Consider the following 10308-nt stretch of genomic DNA (forward strand, 5'->3'; position numbering starts at 1 on the left):
AATGAAAATTCTTAACAGGAGATAATCTGAATCAAAACTGACCCTGTTCTTTCAGAGATATCCCACCCCAAAGGTTCAGTGGTAAGTCTGAAGGATTATAACGCTAGAAAACAGATTTTGATTCCCTCATGCACACTTAGCAAATAGTTTAGCTTTGTGCTTAGTAACAAAGTTATTTTTCAATATGTGTTGCCTTACGTGTGTTATTCCACTCATACAACTACAAAAGGGATAATCTTCATTCTTTATTCTGTCAAGTGATTTGCCTCAACTGCATTTGACATATTGGGAGTCTAAGGAACGCTTTGAAGAAGACGATTTTCTATGACAACTTTGATATTGTTACAGGATATGACATAAAACGTTATTCCATGACATCAATAGTTATCTTCGTGTAATACAACACCGTACTTGTTTTAACTGCACTTTTAAACCTCGTCTCGAAGATTACATCTGTGTTTCTAATTTCAAACGAAAAATTCACATTTATTAGAAATTAAAACAATATTGGTAAAGCAGAAAGCATGTGACTACACATTCTGTTGTTGTGACTTTAGTTAATTTAAACAGTAGCGTATCTGTAGATAAAATATACGAGCACCTGCATTCCATACCTGGCAGAATATACCCACCTAGCTATGAGATAGAAATGTCTGTAGCAAATGGTACACTGTATCACAAAACGTGTGTTGTTTGGAAAGTTCTAAACTATAACCAGGATTAAAGTACTTTTACTCTAGGTAGACACGTGTTCTATACATTAAACTTTAAACAGAATTTCTGGAACAGAATGCAAAAACTAGAATGAATGTTTATCGTACCAGGAAAAGGTATTCCCGAAGTAGATGGGTGAAACATTTGTATTCAATACGTAATATACAATTATATATTAGGTACAAAATTGTATTACGCAACTCTATGTTACATTTCAATGAGGTTTCACATCACGCGTTCTCGTTGATATTCATCGTAAATGGTCTGTTATTTTTATTTGTGTTAAGCTTGCAGGGCTTTAGAATAAATAATATTAATATAATTTAACTTAAATATATCATATTAATTTGCGTTGATAGATTCAACTACTTAGCTGAGTCGAGCTTCGAATGTTGAAAATAAGAAAAGGGAAAATAAAAAACTTTTTTACCATTTAATATGGAAAATGTAATGAACACTATGAAATTAGTCTAAATACTAGCTGGTCAAAGGCTTAAGACTATACCAAAAAAGAAGTCCTAAATAGAGTAGGAAATTCCCAACAAGAGGTCTCAGGAGTGACTTGCACGGCCGTCATTGCGAACAGCTGCAAACATTCGCTATGGCATGGTCGATATAAGCGTTTCCAGAAGGCTGGCTGGAATGTTATTTCAAGTGGTGAAGATGCCTTCAACGAAGATCGTGCACTCTTTGGAATTGACGTCCATTTCTATCGACCTCCCTTGCCATAAACCCGAAATGAACCCCATTGAAAATGTTTGAAAATATTTAACGTGAAAAAGAATCACGTTATTCGCCATGAAGAAGTCCTTTGACTGCAGGCATTGTGGATTGCAGCGTTGTCCTGCTGAAAGATCCAGTCATTTCTACACAAGTGAGGGCTTTCAGTCAGTAAGAATGCTCTCTCCAACATGCCAATGTAGCCAGCTGATGTTTGACGCTCCTGTACAATCTAAAGCTCCATTGTTCCATGGAAGGAGAAAACATCCCAGATCATGAAGGAATCTCCTCCACTGTGTCGTGTAGAAAATGTCTCCGGTGGGATATCTTTATCGTGCCAGTAACGTTGGAAGCCAACTGGACCATCCAGGTTAAATTTTCTCTCATCAGAGAACAAAACTTTCGTCCACTTTTCTACGTCCTGTATTTGGTGCTTCTCAGCAAAGTTTAACCGAGCTGTTTCGTGGTGTGGAAGGAGGCGAGGCCTTTAAAGACGTTTACAGTTTTAAAAGCGTTTTTCTCGTAGATGCCGTCTCATTGTTCTTGGGCTACATTCTGCGTCCGTGAGGGCCTTAATCTGATTCGACGATCGGGTGGTGTCTTGCCGGACAACCCGTCGAATTCTCCAGCCCAATACTGGCGAAATTTGCTTGGACCAACCACTTGAAGGTCTCGTTCCGTATCCCTCAGGGTCTTTTAAGAAATTTACAACAACAGTTTTACAACTCCCAATCTCACCAGCGACAGCACGTTGAGAGAGACCTTGCTTTTCCTGCTCGACAATTCTGCCACGTTTAAACTCTGTCAACCTTTTAGCCTTTGCCACGTTTTTACCCAATGTTACACAGGAGATATCATTGGGAGATGTTAACAACTCTAATGCTTGAACACAAATGACTAAATTTCGTTAACTGTTTACCGATTATCGCTTCGTTTCAGTATGGTCTTAAACTTTTGACCAGCTAGTATTTAGGCTAATTTCAGAGTGTTCACATTTTTCCTATTAAATGCTAAAAAGGTTGTTTATTTTCACTTTTCTTATTTTCATCTTTCAAAGCTATACTCAAATCAGTGGTTTAGTCTAACAACGCAAAATACATATTTTTTCATTACATTCATTGGCCATAAGATTTTGGCCAGCAGTATATCTTCTATATGATATATAAATACAAATTACTTATGACTTGGGTATAATCTTTAACCTGTATACATTTATTAAGCTAGATGTGGATTTTAATGTTTAAAAATCAAGCTGATATATTGCTTATGTACTCTCAAACTAAAAGCAATATCCCACACGTCTATAACCTAACTAGTAAGATCATCTTTGATATTCTAGTTGACATAAAGTTATAAACTCTTGGTAATATAAACATAAACTGTTCAGAATGACGTCATTAAAGTTTTTGTCAGTATTTTAATGATTTGTCATGGCTGTTGTCTATTATTAAAAGCCATGTGTAATAAAAAACAATATAAAAAGAGTGATTGGACAGTGGCTATCGATTCAGTAAACTTGCTTGAACATCAGTACAATCAGTTGGGAATAAAACCAAATCAAGCCTGTTCTGATGTTAGTTGTTTAAATAAAGCTCTAATTTCAACAGATAGTTTTCAAAAATTGAAACTAATAGTTTCATATTTACGTACAAAACATAATTACATTAGTCAAATTTAATAATTGTAAAGTAAAATATATTTAAAGGTATTTCATTTTAGTGTGTGCATGTGTGTTTTCTTATAGCAAAGCCACACCGGGCTCTCTGCTGAGCCCATCGAGGAGAATCATACTAGTAAACTGATGTTAGAACTAATATGAGACAAAGTTATGAGACATGTATATTTTAACATACATCTAGAACATATGGTTTAAATAAAACAACAGCAGTTAGTTTGGCAGGAGTTTGTACTGAGTTGGAAGCTTGAGTAACAAGAATTTAACGCGATTTTAATAAATGCGAATAACATTTATAACCATGAAATATTTGATTTCTATAATCTTGCGTACAAAATTAACAAATTATTCTTTTTTGGTACTAATTCATTAAATTAATATGTAATGATTAGAGAAAAGAAAAACGAAAAGCTGTGTATATGTCCATCGTTATTAGTGGACAGGAACCATATGTGGGAAAACAGATGACGAATAATAAAAAAAGCCGAACTAAAACAGTCCGTATTTGTATAAGTAGAAATTTAACATTCATTGGTTATTGGTTTATAACATTGGTTAGGAATGATTATATAAGAAATTGGATGTTCCTAAACTCCTTTACCACTAATTACCGACTAACACGGTAGGATAGCTAACAATCAAATACCTAACAAGTTTATTGGACTGGATCAAACTTTGTACAGTCATGTCCTAGATATTTTCTTTCACTTTTATATAATACTTTTGACATTGTACATTGCAATGATTGTATTACAAACAAGTTGATAAACCTTTCCCCACTGTGAAGTCGGAGATTAAATAGCATGAGTTCATTTGCTATTAAGCATTGGCTATTCACTGCTTTATTTTCAGAAGGTTTCTACTTCATCATCTGATAGTAAAATTAATATAAAAAAGAGGTGTAAAAACATTAGAAGTAGAAACACTTTTAGGAAATTTACTTTGGAATTTCATAGTTCGTACTGAGAAATCTCAACAATACAGTTCATTTTGTTTCTTCGAGTTTCTAAGTTACCTCGGAATACCATAACTATTTAAAATAAGTGTGAAAATTGAGAAGTATAAGCGCTGAAGATAAGTTGTTTGGAACTTTTTAATCAATATTAGCAGAAGTACACATATTTTTCAATCTTTCATGTCACAAAAGTTTGATTACTTGCCTACAGCTTGGACGAAAAAGTTTGTGTTTCTTTGTCTTCTTTCTTTTAAGAGTAGGCAAAACTTCATGAACTAAGAGATTTGTAAAGGTTGATTTACTCAAAATAAACAGGGAACAGCGTTCCGTCTATATAAACAAAATGTATACACATAGATGGAAACGCATTTCCACAATACTACACCATTACCTGTATTAACTTCTTTTAATGGATGTATCTTCAAACAGCTCTTCCAGTCTATAATACGTACAACATAATATAAAAGAGTAAAGTTTCCACAAGGAATGAAACTTTAACGGACAGGTTTGAATGACGCGATCTTATTGTTATGAGGAGGCGTCTCTGTTTAATTTAACCACACCGTTATTAGTTAAATCTAAATACAATTTGTGCAATCCGGAAAGAACTATGCAAGGAATGGTAAATATACTAACAGAGTTCTGATAATTGCAATAGAGTTGAAATTATTGGCACAAAGCTGTTGTATGAATAATATAAAAAAATGGGATTTTTAACCTGAAATATTCAGGAAAAGAACAACGTTCTCAACATTCAACATGAAAGTTCTGTTTGCAGCTCTCATTGTGGTCGTAAGCCTGACGATGACGAAAGGCAACTCTATAGACATGATGGGGAAACTGATGTTTATTGACGTATAAAATATTAAGTAATCGTTTTGTGGAAGTATATGTCTCTATTAATATCTTTATTTGATTAGGAGAAAAACAAAGAGTTTGGAAACTATATTAAAATATTAGTTGAGCAAAATTTTGATATATACATACCTCTATCATAAAACTCTTTTTCTTGAGTTTTAAATTCTTGAAATTGTGAAATTCGGGTCGTTGCAATTTTCAATGAATGTAAAGGGATGAGAGTCGGTTTTGAAACATATAACAGATATGTTCTGTATATGTTATACATCCAGTTCTGGAATTATTTTGATGAGTTCTAGGTAGTATTTTTATAGCTGAGCAATAAGTAAAAGAATTTAGATTTCAACAAAAAATACATGTTTTAGATTTAACCCTATAAAAATTATAAACAAAAACTTGTAAGTTTTAGATTTAATTAATAAAAATCACAAAAAAGGATTAGGTTTCAAACACAAAACTATCAGAAGACAAATTAACAGAGTAACAGAGTAAGTCAGCTCATTTTAAAATTAAATTTCAATAAAACAGTTTTTCTCATAGCTTGTGAGCATTGTTTAATGGTAAGATTTTCTAGATAAGACTTCAGGCTGGCTCGGCATGGCCAAGCGCGTTAAGGCGTGTGACTCGTAATCTGAGGATCGCGGGTTCGCATCCCCGTCGCGCCAAACATGCTCGCCCTTTCAGCCGTGGGGGCGTTATAATGTGACGGTCAATCCCACTATTCGTTGGTAAAAGAGTAGCCTTCCCTCTTACACTGCTAAAGTAGGGACGGCTAGCACAGATAGCCCTCGAGTAGCTTTGTGCGAAATTCAAAAATAAACAAAAAACAAACAAGACTTCAGGCTCCATAATCTCAGAAGGAACTAGCAGTTATACCTACGGGTATTTCTGATAGATAATATAACGATTCACCTGACCAGCTTACATCGATGCAACAAGGAATCTGTAGTAGTACATCAGGTACAATGTATTGTAAGTATGTGAATCAGAAAACGTACGTCAAATAAAGTAGTTTTATTAATGTTGGGTGGTAAAATTAAAAACTGCCCCTTTAGGTAGATCACACGTTTTTATTTGATACAGGTATTAAAGACGATTCTTCAAAAGTGAATCATCTGAGAGAGTGCATAGGGTAAGGATCAAAAGGACAAGCAGAATGGGTAGGTGTTTTTGTTATAATTAATCATGTGTCATTAATCCAATGACATTTTGGAAACTATTTGTTCCGGACAGGAATTTTCTGAATTTAACATATGTTTGTCTTTGGTTAAAAAATCTTGATATATAAATTATATTGAAAATCACATTTATACTGAAGGTTAGTTTGATGTTCTAAACGATAATTTGAAGAAACAAGCACCTTGTGTTAGCGGTAACTGTAAGGAATTACAATGCTTTGTATTGAATGTTCGAGACCACATTTCGGAAGGTCTCGATATTTTACACGTCTTGAAAACGAAATCAGCTAAATATAAAACTTTTACAAGTATTTGACCTATCAAAGATTATTAAGTGTTTAGCATCTATTACGCAGCAGTTCATCTGAGGCCTGGTATAACATAGAAGATGTTTTAGAAGTAAAATCCCCCTGGTAGTTGGTACTGCACCATGGCAGTGATGTTTGTAGCGCCCCCTTATTTAAGCTTATGTCACCAATCGCCATATTGCCTGCACGTGAATCCACACATTTTACATGCGTTTTACGGGAATAATTGCTACAATACAGCATATTACGTATTGGCTTACTTCAAGTTTGTATAACCTTCATCTGGTGCACGTGCTTATGTTAAATCTTAGCGATTATTTCTGCTATTCCACATGTATTTGTTCGTAGTTGAACACAAAGATACACAAGGGGCTATTTGTGCTCCTCTCAATATGAGCATCGAAACTCGGTTTCTAGCATTGTAGGTGCGCAGATATATCGTTATACTACTGGAAGCTATTCTACATGTCTACTGTGATCCCGTTTGCTTATTGGTTGACTTTTCTGGTTTATTTTATTAACTCGTTGCTTTGTTCTTCATGAGAAGAAACGTCAAAACGTAGACTATGTGATTAACTAGTAAAATATTTGTGATTGAGATATAAATAATGTTTGTTTGACGCATGTAATTTTTATTCTACCTGCTTTATATTTTTATTATGTAATTTATTACAAGGTCTGCGTCTCGATCTCCGAGGTCTTACTCAAGAACACGACATCATTGCTACAGCATAGGGTTCCATTCCCCAAGGTGGACAAAGCGTAGAATGTGAGACTTTGCTTGAAAAGATAACTAGGAAATGGGTGTTTGTTTGTTTTAATTCTGTTTTCTATCCCGCGTATTTACTTCGAAAATGTTGTTTTCTTTCAATTTATAAGTAGTTTTTTATGTATAAATAAACATATTAAATTCATTGGTAACAAAGAGAAAAGTAATATTTTGAAAGGTGGTTATAATAGAGTTTATAAGAATCATATCTTACCTGAAACACGGATACAGTTATACCAGTTATACACAATTAAAAGTTATTAAAATAAAGTTGCAGGATGTATTATTAATGTTGATTTATCAGAAAGTATTTTTCATTTGAAGCTTTCAGGTGCGATTAAAGGATGTGAATATTCAAAATTTCCTTATGATAATTTTGAATAGTTCATGAATGAAATGTGCAGTGCAAAAAGAGATGCGGAAAATAAGGTAATGCTTATCTAATATATCATTTTATGTTCAATCTACGTTTATATAATTAGTCTCTTAAACATGTCTATTTATTTATTTTTGTTGTATAATTACGTATCGCACGAAACGTTTCTTTTTATAATCCCCAGTGCCTTGAATAGAATTTGAGGCTACGGCCACTCGATAAGTTGGATATGGCATAATTTTGTCTAGTTCCAACAATGAGATAAGGCTTATATTTAGTCTGTTTTAGCCAATCCCGTTTTAAAAACAAACTGGACACACCATGCGGTTTACGGATAAATGTTATTCCGGCAAACATGAAAGAAAAACTTGGGTAAATTAAGTAAAGAACGCACTGACATGTCTAATTGAAAATATTTTCAGAATTAAAGATAATCAATTTCTGACGAAGTGCGTCTGCTTGAAACGTCACACAAATTAACCTGAAAATTGTTTTCATCCAGACGTGTCAGTTTATTCTTTATTATCATTTATCCAACTCTATTCGGATTAAATAAATTTTAAATTATATTAGGATTATTTCTAGTAATTGTTATTGCATGTTAAGATTTATTTGTATGAACAGTTCTTTGTGGTATATTTCAAAAGCAACAACTTACGTACTTAATAATTAATTTTGACAGTGGGTTGTGTTTTTCTAGTTTTGTAAGGATACTGCACTAAATGCATCTTTAAAGTTGAAGTTTATATCTATTTATTTATCTAACTATACTTAAATATTTATGTGATGGAAAATAGATAAAACAATGTGGTACCATAAGGTAACTATTAACAAAAGCTTAAATGTGCACAAGAATAAAGAACTAAAGTCATGTGAAAAAATTAGGACACCCTATGAAATCCTGTGTATTTGTGTAACACTTTTGGTTATATAGATATTTAATCTCAATTTCAACAATACTGAGAGATTATAGGAATATAACTAAACAATTAAAACTGAAGAAAAGACTTTTCAAGATCTTCTGTAAATATAATTCTACAAAAAATGCATATTCTAACTGAGGAAAAAGTCAGGACACCCTACCCTCTAAAAGCTAGTGTTACCCCCTTTGGCTGAAATAACTGCAGTGAGACGCTTCTTGTAGCCAGGTACCAGTCTCTGACATCGGTCTGAAGAAAGTTTGCCCCACCCCTCAATGCTGAATTCTTTCAGCTGTGAGATGTTTGAGGGGGTTTCTTGCATGTACAGCCCGTTCCAAGTCACCCTACATCATCTGATTGGGATTAAGATCTGAGGTTTGACTCGGCCATTTCAGAACTCTCCATTTCTTAGTTTTCAGCCAGTCCTTGGTGGATAAACTGGTATGTTTTGGGTCACTGTCGTGTTGCTGGTTCCAGTTCCGCTTCAGCTTTAATTTTTGTACAGATGGTCTTATATGATCCTCAAGCACCCTCTGATACACAGAAAAATTCATGATGGATTCTATGATTGTGAGCTGTCCAGGTCCTGCTGCAGCAAAGCAGCCCCAAACCATGACACTTCCACCTCCATGCTTCACAGTTGGTATATGGTTCTTTTCCTGGAATGCTGTATTTGGTTTACGCCAAACATGTCCTTTGTATAATACCCCCATTGCTGAAAAGGCAACCATATTTTGTGCGACGGGAATACGAACTCACAACCCTCAGATGATGAGTGGACTACCTGGCTATCCCAGGAGCTCTCCGACATAAAATATTTCTTATTTGACTCTCTTCAAATTTACTCAAAATTCAGTAAACCTCACAGCTAAGGCTTTTTTTTTTGGTGTAATTAGGATTTGATGTTATAAACCAATATTCTTGATTGCGAGAAACCCACTAGAAATAAAAATGTATCTCAGAATGGTTAGTTTCGGTATTAACACTTTTATTGATGAGAAGAGAACAATGCTTCGACCTTTCTGGAGAGTTTAGAAATGATCGTTGCTGGACACGTGTCTTAAGCACAAGAGTATAAACGGGTACGTGATTGTAGGTGGCATTGCAAGTAGATATTAGGTTGTTAAATTGAATAGGTATAAAGTTATTTCTTTATATTGATTTAATTTTGGTTTGATTGTTTGTTTGTTTTGAATTTCGCACAAAGCTACTCAAGGGCTATCTGTGCTAGCCGTTGCTAATTTAGCAGTGTAAGACTGGAGGGAAAGCAGCCAGTCATCACCACCCACTGCCAACTCTTGGGCAACTCTGTTACCAACGAATAGTGGGATTGACCGTCACATTATAACGCCCCCACGGCTAGGAGAGCGAGCATGTTTGGTGCGATCTGGATTTGAACCCGCGACCCTTGGCTTACGAGTCGACCGCCTTAATAGACTTGGTCAAGCCGGGCCACATTTTAATTTTGGTATTAGTTGCTATGTAAGTAGAGTTTCTTTGATTTTGCATTTGTTTATTTTTGTTTCCCTACTTAATATCTGGGTGTTTTCTATGATTATGTTGTATTTATTTGATTTGCAGTATTCAGAAATGTATGAAGGTAGTTTTTGTATTCTTTGAATCTAGTTTCCATTCTTCTGCTCGTTTTGTACTTGGATTTTGTATAGATTTGGTGTTTACTGGAATATTGTGTTTTGTTATATGTTTTTTTTACAATATTTGTTATTTTTTCAGATATATGGAACATATGGTATGCAGCAGTATAAGATTTGTAGTTTGTTGTATATAAGGATTTATTGATGTTTGTTTTTAGTGTAGGTGTGTTCGTATCATTC

Source organism: Tachypleus tridentatus, chromosome 9, assembly GCF_004210375.1.
Source record: "Tachypleus tridentatus isolate NWPU-2018 chromosome 9, ASM421037v1, whole genome shotgun sequence".
Lineage (NCBI taxonomy): Eukaryota > Metazoa > Arthropoda > Merostomata > Xiphosura > Limulidae > Tachypleus > Tachypleus tridentatus.